The sequence below is a fragment of the Lepidochelys kempii genome, chromosome 7 (genome assembly GCF_965140285.1).
Source record: "Lepidochelys kempii isolate rLepKem1 chromosome 7, rLepKem1.hap1, whole genome shotgun sequence".
In the NCBI taxonomy this organism is placed as follows: domain Eukaryota; kingdom Metazoa; phylum Chordata; order Testudines; family Cheloniidae; genus Lepidochelys; species Lepidochelys kempii.
In genome coordinates this window covers 27756676-27772493 of record NC_136386.1, presented here as the reverse complement: position 1 = coordinate 27772493, position 15818 = coordinate 27756676, and the positions used below count along the sequence as shown (strand labels likewise).

The following is a 15818-nucleotide window of genomic DNA, read 5'->3' as shown; positions in this document are numbered from 1 at the left end:
GTCAACCAACTTTAGCCCTGGTCTACACCTCAAATTTAGGTTGACCAAGGTAGGCCACTCGGGTGTGAAAAATTCACATTGCTGAGAGATATAGTTAAGCTGACTTAAGTCCCAGTGTAGACACCACTAGATCGATGGAAGAATTCTTCTGTCAACCTACCTACTGCCTCTCGAGGGGGTGGATTTACTACAGTCACAGTAGCTGTAGCAAGTGTCTACCCTACATTGGAGCAGCTGGAGCTGTGCTGCTGTAACACTTGTAATGGAGACGAACCCTTGCATTGAGAGTTTGATCATGTCTTTTGATACCTAAGAATGCACTGCAGGGTGTTGTGTAAATGAGTTACTCTGCTTCAGAGTGTACGTGGAATAGCACACTTTGCAAGTTGTGTGGCAGCGCACAGCCACACAGCATTGCCAAGCCCATGAACTCGGAATTCCTTCTCCCTTTTGTGTACCTATCCTGGAGTCTGCTCCCCTTCCCCTCTGTTCACTTTCTCCTATTTAGAATTGAATCTCCAGCTCTCCCTTCCATGCTCAGAAACAGAAGGGGTCCTGTGCTGATAACATCACATTGTCTCATTTGAGCAAACCCAAAGCTCTATGGAGAAGAAGCTCTGAGGCTGATAGACAAGTAAAGCAAAGCTCCTCAGAGTGAAAGAGTTTTGTGCCAAAGTTGTGAACATTGTGAAAGGCACCCTACCCCCTCAGTCTAGGCATGCAAGGGAAGAAGGTACAAGACCCGTATGGGGTACAAATGGTTGTACAGGACAATATTCCCATCCAGGAACAGAACATATGTTTATATGTTTTATTGTCTTTCCTAGTTACATAGAAGCATCTTTAGCCCATGAGTAGGAGGTGGGATACTTACAAAGGTGAAAAAATGAAATGCAGTCAGTCTTCTTTCCTGCATAGCTTTTTTTTTTTTTTTTTTTTTTTTTTTTTTTTGGAGGGGGGTGGAGAATCTAGGGAACAGGCTAAAAATAGTACTAATACTACGTTGAACTTGTATGGAGCCTTCGGTACAAAGAGTTCAAAACATTTTACAAACATTGATGAATTAAGCCTCATAATACTACTGTGCAATAGGTAGATATTATCCCCATTTTACAGTTGGGGAAATTTAACACAGAGAATTTGACCAGGCCAAGATCACATAAGAAGACTGTCATGCCTAGTATAAAATTAAGGTAAACTGATTTATAGTTCTTTGCTTTAATCACAAGACCATCCTTACCCAAATTGTATTTCCATTGCTGGCACTGGCTAGGGAGATTTAGGTGGCCTGTTAGATGAGATACTTGCTCTACGAGCAAGAATTGTTCAGATATTATTTCTTGCGAAACCTACCCTAACATATAGCAGTGATGAAGAAATGCACAAAATGGCAGCAGTCATCCCATCATGGAGTAGTCTGATGATGGAAATGAATTTCTGTGGACAGCCAAACCTACACAGGACCCTCAATAGAGCATCATGATTGATAGAGTCAAAGGCCTTGGTTAGGTCAATGAATGCCATGAACAGTTCCTGGTATTGCTCTCTGCACTTCTCCTGAATCTGTCATGCCCCGAAGATCATGTTGGTTGTGCCTCAGGATGGCCTGAAGCCACACTGATTCGGGGAGGAGTTCCTCGGCAAGGGGGAGGAGGCCGTTGAGTAGGATCCGGAGAAGAATCTTCCCTGCGATGGAGAGGAGAGCAATACTTCTGCAGTTCCTGCACAAAGATTTGTCCCCTTTCTCGAATACTGAAATGGCTTAGAGACTGAACCATTCACACCTGTGTCAAGCAGTTGTGGAGTACAAACTATTCTTTTGTACTCCACAAATCACAATCAGTGGAGAACCCTTGTGTCAAGGTTCCTTCCCCACTCTGAACTCTAGGGCACAGATGTGGGGACCTGCATGAAAGACTCCCTAAGCTTATTCTTACCAGCTTAGGTTAAAAACTTCCCCAAGGTACAAACCTTGCCTTGTCCTTGAACCTTATGCTGCCACCACCAAGCGTTTTAAACAAAGAACAGGGAAAGAGACCACTTGGAGACGTCTTCCCCCCCCAAAATATCCCCCCAAGCCCTACACCCCCTTTTCTGGGGAAGGCTTGATAAGAATCCTCACCAATTTGTACAGGTGTACACAGACCCAAACTCTTGGATCTTAAGAACAATGAAAAATCAATCAGGTTCTTAGAAGAAGAATTTTAATTAAAGAAAAGGTAAAAGAATCACCTCTGTAAAATCAGGGTGGTAAATACCTTAAGGGTAATCAGATTCCAACCATAGAGAATCCCTCTAGGCAAAACCTTAAGTTACAAAAAGACACAAAAACAGGAATATACATTCCATCCAGCACAGTTTATTTTACCAGCCATTAAACACAAGAAAATCGAACGCATTTTCTAGCTAGGTTACTTATAGATTATTTACTAACTTTACAGGAGTTGTAAGGCTGTATTCCTGATCTGTTCCTGGCAAAAGCATCACACAGACAGCCCAAACTGCTTATCCCCCCCCCCCTCCAGATTTGAAAGAATCTTGTCCCCCTCATTGGCCATTTTGGGTCAGGTGCCAGCGGGGTTACCTTAGCTTCTTAACCCTTTACAGGTGAAAGGGTTTTGCCTGTGGCCGGGAGGTATTTTATAGCACTGTATACAGGAAGGTGGTTGCCCTTCCCTTTATATTTATCACACCCTGGAAAATGTGGACCATTTTCCATACCTTGGCAGCCACCTCTCCCAAACAGCCAACATTGACACAGAAATTGAATACAGGATCTGCTGTGCCAGCATATCTTTTGGAAGACTACTCAAACGAGTCTTCAATGATGGGGATCTACAAACAGGTACTTCGTTTACAAGGCAGTTATCTTACAGTTACAGATCTTCGTTTACAAGGCAGTTATCATCCCTACCCTTCTCTATGGGTGTGAGACCTGGGTAACCTACAGACGACATCTCAAGCGACTGGAGTGGTTCCAGCAGCGCTGCCTCAGGAGGATTGTCAGGATCAGCTGGGAAGATCAATGCAACATTAGCATTAGCATTAACATTAGCATTCTCTCTGCAGCCAACATCAGCAGTATAGAAGCGCAGGTCATGAAATACCAACTCTGTTGGGCTGGCCACTGTGTATGCATGCCTGACACTTGCCTCGCAAAGCAAGTACTCCTCTCTCAGTTAAGTCGGGGAAGAAGGGCTCGCAGAGGGCAGCGGAAGCGTTTCAAAGGCATACTGAAAGTACTCCCATCTTAAAAAGGGAGGCATCAACCCAACCAACTGGGAGGACTTGGCGCGGAACAGCACACAGTGGCATCACCCATACACCAAGCAACAGCTCACTTTGAGGAGAGCAGACATGCTCATGAGACAGAGAAGTGACAAAGGAGGAAAGAAAGGGCACAGCACTCCAGCGAACAACTGTCTCCTCCAAGATTACACCTGTCACTTCTGTGGGGAAATCTGCAGGGCAAGAACTGGGCTCCACAGTTACTTAAAAACTCACCAGTGAACCCCCTTGGCAGACATCATCCTCATATTGAGGGATAGCCAAAGAAAATGAAGAAATGGCTAATCTGTATTTAAAACTGTTTAAAATCTTTCATAATAGTTTACAATTTTAGTATCTCATTTTCCATATAGCCTTCCATTGTGTTTGGAACTCTCGTTGCTATGACTACAGATGAGTGTAGAAGATCCATTTTCCCCTAATTTATCCTTTGCTCTAAGAATTTTTTAAGATTTTATTTAAAAGCTACTTTATTTTTTTATTCACATGTTAATGAGAAGTATCTCAGAAGCAAGTCACCTATTTATAAATACTTTTCAATCCTTATACTCTAGTCTCTTTTGTTTAACGTGGAATCTGTGACCACTATGGTTATCATGCTGGACTTATGTTGCTGGTTCATCCGCTTTGGGAACCTTCCTCTTAAATAATGGCTAATAAATAACACATCAGAAAAAGATGAAATTCCTCCCATCACAAATGAACTAAAACACTTCTGTAATTGTGGATGGCATGTGAGAGGGCTGAGAAGTGGGGAAGTTCTTACCTGGACGCAGTCGGGGATCAGTTTATGGCCTGAAGCTTGATATTTAATCACTCTATTTATTGCAACTTGCATGTTCTTTCAGATATGACTTGCCATCACTACAAGTTACTACTGCAATCAGCATTGCCAATAAAAGCAAGAAAATCTACTGTTAAGGGTGAAATATAGGCATGGCTGCACACATTAAGTTGTCTTCCTGCAGATGTGGCTCTTTAAAATATTGTCTTCTGTTTAAGAAAAAAGATCCCACTCACTTACTGTAGGGCAGGAAAAATTTAAAGGCCTGAGTCTACTTCACTAGATTACCTCTCTTGTAATGTTTTAGTGAGGTGAGATGTCTTCTTTCCTTGATGCATACACATAATTCCCACTAAGGATAACTGGATTTATACTGGTTTCAGAGTAACAGCCGTGTTAGTCTGTATTCGCAAAAAGAAAAGGAGTACTTGTGGCACCTTAGAGACTAACCAATTTATTTGAGCATGAGCTTTCGTGAGCTACAGCTCACTTCATCGGATGCATACCGTGGAAACTGCAGCAGACTTTATATACACACAGAGAATATGAAACAATACCTCCTCCCACCCCACTGTCCTGCTGGTAATAGCTTATCTAAAGTGATCATCAGGTTGGGCCATTTCCAGCACAAATCCAGGTTTTCTCATCCTCCACCCCCCCACACAAATTCACTCTCCTGCTGGTGATAGCCCATCCAAAGTGACAACTCTTTACACAATGTGCATGATAATCAAGTTGGGCCATTTCCTGCACAAATCCAGGTTCTCTCACCCCTCACCCCCCTCCCAAAAACCACACACACAAACTCACTATCCTGGTGGTAATAGCTCATCCAAAGTGACCACTCTCCCTACAATGTGCATGATAATCAAGGTGGGCCATTTCCAGCACAAATTCAGGTTTTCTCACACACCCCCCACCCCCATACACACACAAACTCACTCTCCTGCTGGTAATAGCTCATCCAAACTGACCACTCTCCAAGTTTAAATTGGATTTATACTGGAGCAGCTAGTGGAGAACAAGTTTTGTGTGAATTTCCTTATGCCTTTAACACCCCCCCACATAAAAAAGGGACTGCACAAGATGTCAGTTATAGGGCTACCTGCACCTCTGTTCCTTCCCTGGTGTCTGAGTAGACCCCCCTCTCCCCCCTGCCAAACACACACACTCTACATTCATGTCTATCTTACCTACAGGGTGTTTGGGGCACCATCAAAACGTACTAAAGATCAAGGTCCTAAAATTGAGGCACCCCTCAAAATGCAACACAGGAAAATTTCTAATCAAGTTTTTTTTAATGATTCACAAATGAAACTGGACTTTCAATGAAAAAGGCCTTTGAAAGCCAATATTTAAGGAAGATAAAGAAATGCTAACATTAAAGCAAGTTCTCCAGCCCTCCCCAGCCCCAAATAGATTAAGGGGTATGGTGATATACACATACTAAATATAATCAAATATAAACGATGAATTGCTAAATGGTAAGATTGAGCTTTGCTGTATTGTAGTGATTTATAATTATGGATACTGAATGAATATAGATAAGGTAACACTTGGGCCAAGACTTTGCTGGCATAAGCGTGGTTTTGCCAATTCTTCTTTTGCATAAAGTGCTGACAGAACAAAGGTAACATGTACGGGAAGTTTTGTTACAGTAAAACAACCCTGTACAACAAGAAGCCTTTTACTTCGAAGACCAGGGAACAGGGTGACATAAAATACATGACATAAAATCTTCATGGACAGCAAAAAAAAAAATAGAGGGGAGGGTGGGTGGATGGGAGGAGATAAATTGAGTTTTATGTAACTTGTACATAATGCAAGCTTCAAAGGGTTGCTGTGTGAAAATTTGATTGGAGAAAAATTACAAGTGAACGCAAATCAGAGAAACAGCTGACCAGAAACTGAAGAATGGGACTGAAGGACAGAGCAAAGGCTCAGAGGAGGCAGCCACCATCTGAAGTATAGAAAGCGAGCTCAGTGCTCTGGAACACGGTAACTTGCCGGTCTACCTATTCTCTGTTGTTATGGTCTGGCATAAATATTTGTTCAGACACTTTAAGTGACAATAATTCTATCTGAAATTGAATAAATAAAGGTGAAAATTGATTAAGCCAAAATGGGGTGGACTTATGACTCCATTTTCTAATGTAACCCCTGACAAGGTTTACCCTCCCCGATGGCAAGCGAGGCAGGCCTGACTTCTTCGAACACTCCAACGGGTGCCTGTGTCTCAGCCTGCTTCCTTTGAACAACTGCCTCCTCTCTCTCCTGAGAGTGTTCTTTTCAAAGTGTCACCGTTCCTTTGATCTCCAGCGTGGGAAGCCTTTTCCTTTCCTAGCATTGTCTCTTAATAACCCTCAGTTGTTAATGGAGAAGTTTATCTCAAGCCATTCTCTTTCCTTCCTGCTTATTTTTCATTATAGACCCTTTTAAATTAAACTATTTATATAGTAAATATCCCATTAATCAGCTCAGCACCCCATATGCGTCAGGTACCACTAAACCTTTCCAGTTCCATCACACAAGCATTTATAAACTTAATATTACTACTGAAAAGCAGTTTTATAGTCTGTGAACCAGAGTTTGACTGAAGCCAGCAAGTAGTCTAATTTAAAATAGTCTAGATAATTTTTTCTGGTCATCAAAATGCAGATGATATGGTACATATAATACATTTAATATAGAAGATGGTTTGATTCCATAAGCAGGAGCTTATTTTTATATAGATCAAAATATTACTCTCACTTGATTCATTTAAGATGTTTCTGTACAAGAACATATCAACTATCTCATTCTTTCTGTTCCTCCTTGAGTATATGTAATCTGTTTTAGCAGTCTTCTCTGATGCTCTGTTCTGCTTTGACGGGATACTTGATTAATTGTCAGAAATATACCTCATTGTTCCATTTCTGTTCCAATAAATATGTTGCAGTTTACAAAACCTCTTGCTGTTTGTTCTCCCCCCTGTCCCCCACCCCACAGGTAAGCATGTAATGCATAGTGTTTGGAATGTTATAAACAGGTCTTGTATTTTGTTTAGCCAGCGATAGTAGCTCTACACCAAGGGATTGGGGGCTAATACGTATAGTACTTCTACCGGAGGGATTGCATTGTAGTTCTGTAATGGAAATGTTGACTTGGAACTCTGAAGCTGTTTTTGTTTTCTGAATGTCAGAACAATCTGCTTTTAGTTTGTTACAAAACCAGAGTGTTGGATGTAGGTCTGATTTTTATTGGATCCCTAGGAAGTTAGGAAATTCATAAGGGGGGGGAGGCTTTTTTTGCTTTTAACTCTCTGTGCTTTGAGCATTTGCATTCTCATCAGAAAAATGTGTCCTGTTCTCTGGGAGGGAGGTAGCTTCTTTACTGAATTCTGATGCAAAGAATTCATTCTTGCTGTTGTAGCAATGCCATCTGTCACTCTTTCTTCTCACATCCCTTAATGGCCTAGTTGACTCCTTGCCAGACTGTTGGCTTCTTATCTTTTTAAAGAACTTCTTGCTGTTTATCTCTGTTTTATTGCACTCCTTTAATTTTGGACTAACTTTTTCTTTATCCTTCTTCCCTGATCTCTTGAATCTCTTCCCATAAACTATTCTTTTTTTTTCTTATCAGGTTTAAGTCTCTGCTTCATCCACAAGAGTATTTTTTTCTCTGACATTTCACCTTCCACTATATCTCTCCTTATGATTTCCCTCTGTTTGTCACACATTTTAATCAAAACATTTTGTTTTCTCTTGTCCAGACTGAGACATTTTTTGCATTTCCACCCTGTCAGACCATTTTCTTTGTCATCCAAACCTTATTGAGACTGTGAAGACTGCTTCCCTGATTTCTAAATTCTATTTTGTTCTTAGATTAGAATACATCTCTTTATTGTGGGTTTATGTGCTGTCAAGGTTCCTTCCCCACTCTGACCTCCAGGGTACAGATGTGGGGACCTGCATGAAAACCTCCTAAGCTTACTTTTACCAGCTTAGGTTAAAACTTCCCCCAAGGTACAAACTATTTTTACCCTTTGCCCTTGGACTTCCACTGCCACCACCAAACATTTATCTGGGTTTATTTTTATTAGGAAAGCGTTGTTTGGAAACGTCTTTCCCCCCAAAATCCTCCCAACCCTGGCACCCCACTTCCTGGGGAAGGTTTGGTAAAAATTCTCACCAATTTGCATAGGTGACCACAAACCCAAACCCTTGGATCTTAAGAACAATGAAAAAACATTCAGTTTCTGAAAAGAAGGATTTTAATAGAAGTAAAAAGTAAAAAAGAATCACCTGTGTAAAATCAGGATGGTAAATACTTTACAGGGTAATTAGATTCAAAACATAGAGAATCCCTCTAGGCAAAACCTTAAGTTACAAAAAGACACACAGACAGGAATATCCTTTCTGTTTAGCACAGCTTAATTTCTCAGCCATTTAAAGAAATCATAATCTAACGCATATCTAGCTAGATTATTTACTAAGTTCTAAGACTCCATTCCTGTTCTGTCCCCAGCAAAAGCATCACACAGACAGACACAGACCCTTTGTTTTTCTCCCTCCTCCCAGCTTTTGAAAGTATCTTGTCTCCTCATTGGTCATTTTGGTCAGGTGCCAGCGAGGTTATCCTAGCTTCTTAACCCTTTACAGGTGAAAGGGTTTTTCCTCTGGCCAGGAGGGATTTCAAAGGTGTTTACCCTTCCCTTTATATTTATGACATGTTCCTATTCAGCCATATAGATCGATTGAGGGAAGACCTCCTGCTATCATTTCAAGATGTCTGCATATCTTTGAAGAACTGAAAATGAGGGCAGAATGAGAGAATGTTTCTGTAAGAAACAGGGTAATGTAGGAGACAGCATCAGCACAGAGGCATCTCTTCAATAGTAAATGCAGTAGTGAGGTAGTTATCATCTTAGCAGAAATGAGAAGTACAGAGTAGCTCTATTCAGTATCAATGAGAATTAACCCTTGTGCTGCCTCAGATGGCTGAAAAGTACCCTTATCAATTCATTGGACTGCGCAAGAAGGAATAATTTTAGTATGCAAAACTTTGATGGATATTTCCCAGTTCTTGACTAGATTTTTAAAGAAAAGAATGTTCAGTTTTCATTTACTAATGGCAAGCTCTGAAAATCAGGGTTTATAATACAAGTGCTAGCCTAGTCTTACTGCTAATCCTCTGAATGTAATAAATAAAAACAAGTATTAAAGAACAGAAGGGGTAAAATTTCTGTATGATGCTGTCACACACTCACTTCTTGGTACCACTGGATGAAGCGTAGGGGAGGAGGCTATTTTAAAGGCAGCGAAGAGACAGAACATCATTTCTGTTTTAAATAATGTAATGTAGCATACTGGGTGTAATATATTCCATCATATTAAAATGGTTTGTGTGTAAAACTGTAATTGGAGCATTCTGTTAGTTCCCAGTCTGAGGGTACGTACTAATAGTATTCTCTCCATGTGCAGTGCCGTTACTATAAAAATCCGTAGGAGGGATGTTATATACAGTGCCAGAAATTTAAAAACTTGCCTGTTCTGCATGCATGGTGAAAACTATTGAGTAAGATTGAGTCCCTGTATAAAAAGACCCTGCTTACCTGCAGGGCAAGTGGAATTATACAAGCCTGAGGCCTTAAAATGTGAACATCAGGACTGCATTCTCATACCCTCAAAATGACAGGGTCAAGTTACAACACTCCGTATTTTCCATTCTAAAAATAACTAGAAATCAGCAGTGCAGGGGCCTGGACTAGATGACCTCTGAAGGTCTCTTCTAGCCCTACGTGTCTGATTTTATGATGTGTAATGTGGTCCTAAAGGTTCATTCCACAGTGGAAAGGTTTAGAGTCTCATGACAACATACTAGATTTCTCCTCAGAAAACGAAAAGCTAAGATCATTATATTTGCTATAAAATATTTTTTTCTTTGATCCTATAACAGAACCTTTTATACTGTAGTTTACAAATAAAACACTGTGCAGCATCCCAGGATCTGAGCCTTAATATTGCAGTGTTCTCATAAAGGATCTGCATAAAGTTGGTACTTTATGAATACCTGTAGTTTCAGTGCATTTCTGATTGGAGACGTTGGGTCCCAACCCTGCAAGTGGGTCCACGGATCCCACTCAGCGTAATCTGTGATCAGAGGATATTTTCATGCCTTGGTTCTCTGTATACTGTGCAGAAACTTCTAGTGCACAGAGATAAAAATAAACTTTGCACTAATTTTAAACATTATCGGGTTTAAGTAGTGAATGAATTTTAACAGTGCTCTAGTAAAACTCTTGCAAGGCCATTACAACATTGGGTAAATTCACAGGCATTCATTGATTGTGACACTGCTGATTTAAATCATGAGCAAATCTTTACTGCAGTATAGAATAAAATCACACAGCCACTTAAATCTCTTTTCTTTTCCTTATAATGTAATAGAAATATTACAAAAATGTTGGCTTCTGTTGAATCTTGTATCACTGTAGAATTGATATCTCTAGTGTAGAAATATTTTATACGGTCTATAAAACACCATCTGAATCAAACTATCAACACCTCAGAGAAATCATCTTATTTTTTCTAATTTTATAACGTTTTTATAATCTCATAAAATGTTAGTGTTCTTCATGAAAAAGGAAATTAATACCATACAAAAGCAAAAATATCTCGGACTGTATAAAGGCAAGACCACGTCTAGGGATGAGAGTAATTTCATATCAATGCCCAGTTAACCCTTGATATTTGAGCTGAGACTGTGAGCATTTGGTCTAAGTAATACTGGTTGTGATGTGGTCTTCTGTCCATTAGAAAATGAATTAAGAGCAGCAATTTATTTAACATAAGACACCAACCAACCTGCATATGCATAACCTGCAACCTGCATAACATCTTGTCACTTCTGGGCTGAACAGAATTGAAACCAGTGGTCCAGAAGGAAAAGACTTGGTAATCTATTACCAGTCCTTGTCATTCAGTTCCCTTATTCTGTAACTTCCTGTTTTGAAAGTATTGTAGACTGAGATCTGAATGATCTGCCAGGTAACTTATGAGGCAATTCTTGGGAACTTTCTACACCAAATACCTTGCAAGATTACTGATGACTGCCAGATGGTTGTATGTGATTGGTTGTTTACAAACACAATGTGAGTCTGTTGATTTTAGAATTAATGATGATGTAGGCCAAGATTTTTCAAAGATGTGCATGCCTAAAGTTAGGCTTTTAAGTCTTTATGTCATTTATTTCAGTGGCCAGTTTTCCCAAACTGTTGAACACCCAACAATTTCTATTGACTTCATTGGGAGTTGTGTGCTAAGAACTATTCTAAGTCAAGGCATTTACTTAGGCACTTAAATATGGATCTAAGAGCCTGGTTTAGGCATCAATTTGAAAATGTTGGCTGTAATGAAATGGTTATTGGGTACATTTACCACTGCCCTCTACTGGAAAGAATCAGTAGTTGCTTAATTGTGCCCCATTCTTTGACACACACAGGGAATTATTTTTCAGTTTGAGTAGGGCTTGTGCTTGAAAGATGGATCTGTTTCTGTGAAGTTGAGTAGTTATGCTTGCAGCAGTGATAACTGTAAAGGTCCTAGGTGGCCATCTATTTACGATATTTGCAATATGCATGCAACATTAATAGCTTACCAAGAGTATGGTATAGCTGATCTCAGTATCACAACGTTCTGAGTTGACTTTCTGATAGCAGTTAAAGTGGTCAAAGAATAATATAAGGATCTGAATGGTAGTGGGAAGGTTTCCACAAGATGAAAGTTGGCAAAATATTAACATGATTGAAGCTTATCCTGACCACATGTGACGACTCATTGAATGGGACAATGGCCGGTCAAAAAATTGTATAGAATAATAGGCACATAATTTATCACAATGGTGACCTCCGCCTACTGCCATCACGTCTGTTTTAGCTGGGTCCAGGTGTCAGTCAGGTTTCATGCATTACTTCAGCAATGTTCTCAAAGCAGCGTGACAGGCTGAATAGCTGGAGCCAAAAACAGTAAATGTTTTCTCAAAGGTCTCACAAGCATAATAAACAACATAAGAAAATAGGGAAAGTATGGAACCTTGATGCTGATAGCAGGACAAGGGCCTGGGAGTAGACTTAGATTGATCTTTCACTATTTTTTATTCTGTCTTTCAGTTGTAATATGGACCATTTAAATGATTCTGTATATTGCTCCAATGTCCTCAGCCACATTAAGACACTTGAGGAGTTACAGTTTGAAAAGCAGAAGATCATTAATCACTCATACAGTTTCTGTACCATTATTCAGTCTAAAGCTACATTTGCACTCATGCAAGTCTCCCATCCATCCACCCACCCATTCCATTCATTTAAATGGAAAGAAACCATGTTGAAAGAACATTAAGGTTGCAAAGTCAAGCACTCAAAATTTAAGAAACCTATACCTTTAATTCACCCCCTTGTGGATATGTATTTTTTTCATGAGGAACCATACTGATTCCCCATGTGGGTCATCAACAGGATTTGGATCTTTAGATGCACAGCACAGACAATTTACCACTTGATCTAATGGAGTAAATGGTAGCAGATGAGTCACCACACAGTTTCCCCAGTGGGTTTCATAGCAACTTGCTGACAGCAGAGGAATGTAGAGACTGAAGACTCCTGATTCAGTTCCAGGTTCTGTAGGGAAGTGTATTTTAGTGGTTATCAACATTTACCTCGTGCTGCTAGGCTGTCTCTGTCTCCATCCAATCCTAAATCCTCATCCCTGATACTACATCCTTTCCTCTTTGTTTCCATGCAACCCTCCATCTCCACTCTGGCTTCTGCTTTCCCTCTGCTCCTATCCAACACTCCCAGTCCCTGGCCCCTTTCCTTTCTGCTCTTCTCTAACTGCCCCTCTTCCCCCGTACTTTAATCCAGCCAGCCTCTCCACTCCTCCCACTTGTCCCATTCCTTCTCTGCTCCCTCGACCCCATTTCTCATTTCTGTTAATTCCATTGTGACTGCTTCCTCCTTCTCCATTCTTTCTCTGCATGTGCATCAGTAGGAGCACTGAGAGCACAGAAAAAACAATCTTCCTGCTCTCTGTTACATGTTCAGTGCTGCAATGCCCTCTGGCAGGAGCAATTCCTGGGAAAATCCTGCTTAGCTTCTACAACTGCAGGCTCTGGGGATGATGCATGCGCAGTGCAGTTAACTTGTAGAAGCTGTGAAGAGACGTAAGAGACGTAGTGTGCTTATTATTGATGGAATCTTCAGAGAATCTGCCAAACTGCAACAAGTCTCTACTGAGCATGTGTAAATTGAGGTTGGGTGGTTTTTTTATTATTTTTTTTAGGTTTATGATTTGATCAAATGTGGGTGGCTTTTAATGGGTTTGGGAAAAGGCACTTTCCTGACATGAGCAAACCCCTCCTCCAGTAAAATTTCAAATTCCTAAGCATGGAGACACTAAATATTTCTCAACAAAACTGTTGTAAGAATTTAAGATGGGACCAACATATTTTTATCTCACCTCGTTCTGAGAAATGCCTGAACCACTTTAGCTGAAACTTTCCAAAAATTGAGCTTGAGGCCAGCCCAAATGGTTAAAGTTCACTTAAGTGATAAGCAACTGAAAACAGGGTCTTATAACTGGAAATGTCACACAACTTCTACTCATACATGCACATGCTCTCAAGTAGCGTAAGAGTCCTGAGCCTTTACTCTGGTGTATTTGGATTACTTAAACAGAAGCAACCACAAAGATCTTAGATGTTAAAAGTCTTTCCCATTCGTTACAAAGTGGAAGTAAAACAATATTATGGTGAACTTTAATCCATAGAACAATTTCACTGTAAACAAAAGGTCACTAAAAATTGAACTCCAGTTTGTACTGAACCTATATGAAACTTCACTAAATGAAATGTTCACTGTATTTCCATTCACTGTCAGTCGTTTGCAAAACTCTTGTGCAAAAAAAGGCGCTAAAAATCTCATAAACACAGAAAACTATTAGTCTGTCAGCATCACCAGCCATGGTCTGTGAGTTTTTGCTCCAACTTTTATATATTTGTTTAATTTCAACTTTCTTCGGAAGAGGCCTGTCAACTTCCCTGCAACCTCCCACGCAGCTGTGGCTTCTGTTGAAAATATCCAACCTCCCCTTTGCACTAGTTAATTATTTCTGATGCTATTAATTTAAGCATAGCCTGGAATAGAAGATTTATGCGAGAATGTCACCCTATTCTCTAGGTGTCATTGTATTAGCTAAACATATTTCATTCTTTTTGTGTGGCATGGTATATGAATTAAATGATTCAAATTATTGTAAGATGTTGTTTTGGCACAGTAGTTGCACAATAGCAACAAAATAACTGAGATACTGAATCATTCTTTATGCTAGACTAAAATAAATAAAAATAACGACTCAAACACCCGTGGTTTGTATTTGTAAAATTGTTTAACGTTTTTTACTCTCTTCATTCATCTTTTATAGACCTTAGGGTCTCTTTTTGAGCATACATAGTATCAAATATCTGGTTAAAAGCTGTTAAGCCAGTGCTCTTTACCTTTCATGTTATTGAAAACTTTAAGAACTTTGAGCCAAAATTATTGCTTAGGTCAGTAGAAAGACACTGCTGATACTGTGTTTCATACTTAATGAATCTTTATGGGCATCAAGGTCTAACCTTGGCACTGCTTAGTGAATCATAACTTGGCAGTTTCTGAGTGCTCTGCTATTTTAGCAAAATCCAGTGGAAATAAAGTTCGCTGGTGATGGGTATGGTCAATTATATAAAATGGTGTTTGGGGAGTTTTTGGTGAAGAAAATATATTCACAGTCTATCAAGGCAGACAATACTAGCCCCAAATTGTGTTAAACTGGGCGCTCTCTATTGTGAGTTTTCATGCAATTCTAAGTCTTCCCGACATAAGTATATAATTCTATATATCCTTTCATCTAAGGCTCTTAAAGTCGTTTAAACCTTAATGTGAAAAGCAATATGTTCATTTTATAGATGGATAAACTGAGATGAAGTGACTTGTCAATGATCATGCAGTGCCAGGTCCTGAGATATCACCTTTGATGTTTCTATGCTTAGCCCAACAGCTCCCCATTCCTTTTGCTTGGCTCCTGTAGCCAGGAAGGTCCCTCCACAGCTCTCTTGTGTCTTAATGGAGTTCCAGGTATCCATTCTCCCTTCCCCTTCTGTCCTAAATGGGTTATTCTGCGGGAATTTACATCTGTTTAATTATGTCAGTGTCCTCAGATCACTTGGTGACAGCATTTGTTCTTTTAGATCTAAGGGTCAGGCATCTTTCTCTATTCTTCATCTATGTGAGGCTCTTGTGTGGTGATTGTCTGCATGGCTCACCATGAGACAGTTTTTCCCAGAAACCTGCAGCTGGCAATTGTAAGCTATGAGCCTGCAAATTGGCTGCCGGGCAACAGGTTAGATGTTTGCCCATTTTATGAGTGAATCCATATATTGTCATGGGAGAAGACCTAATATGCCTCCTATATAGACGGTGCCCACATCTCAGGACCTACTTGACATGAGTGTTAATTCTACAGCTGTGTAGAGTATTCTAGGAGAGGGAATCATTGTCAGCTATGTATTGTCTGTCTTTTTTGTGAAATGTATAGAATATTGCAAGCAAAAGAGGCTGTTTAAATTACAGGGAAAACTAGAAAGGCAGTGATACTTACTGTGTGAGGATATTGAGTCCTCTGTAAAGACTCTGTCTTCAAAGAGACATTTTGAAATAGTTGCAGCTAAAAAA

General features: G+C 40.0%; 1 protein-coding gene across 5 annotated transcripts in view; it reads left to right on the top strand.

The window, feature by feature from the left end:
- The window catches only part of CACNA2D3 (calcium voltage-gated channel auxiliary subunit alpha2delta 3), a 724110-nt gene that overhangs the window by 186503 nt on the left and 521789 nt on the right, over positions 1 to 15818 (top strand). The window lies entirely within an intron of this gene.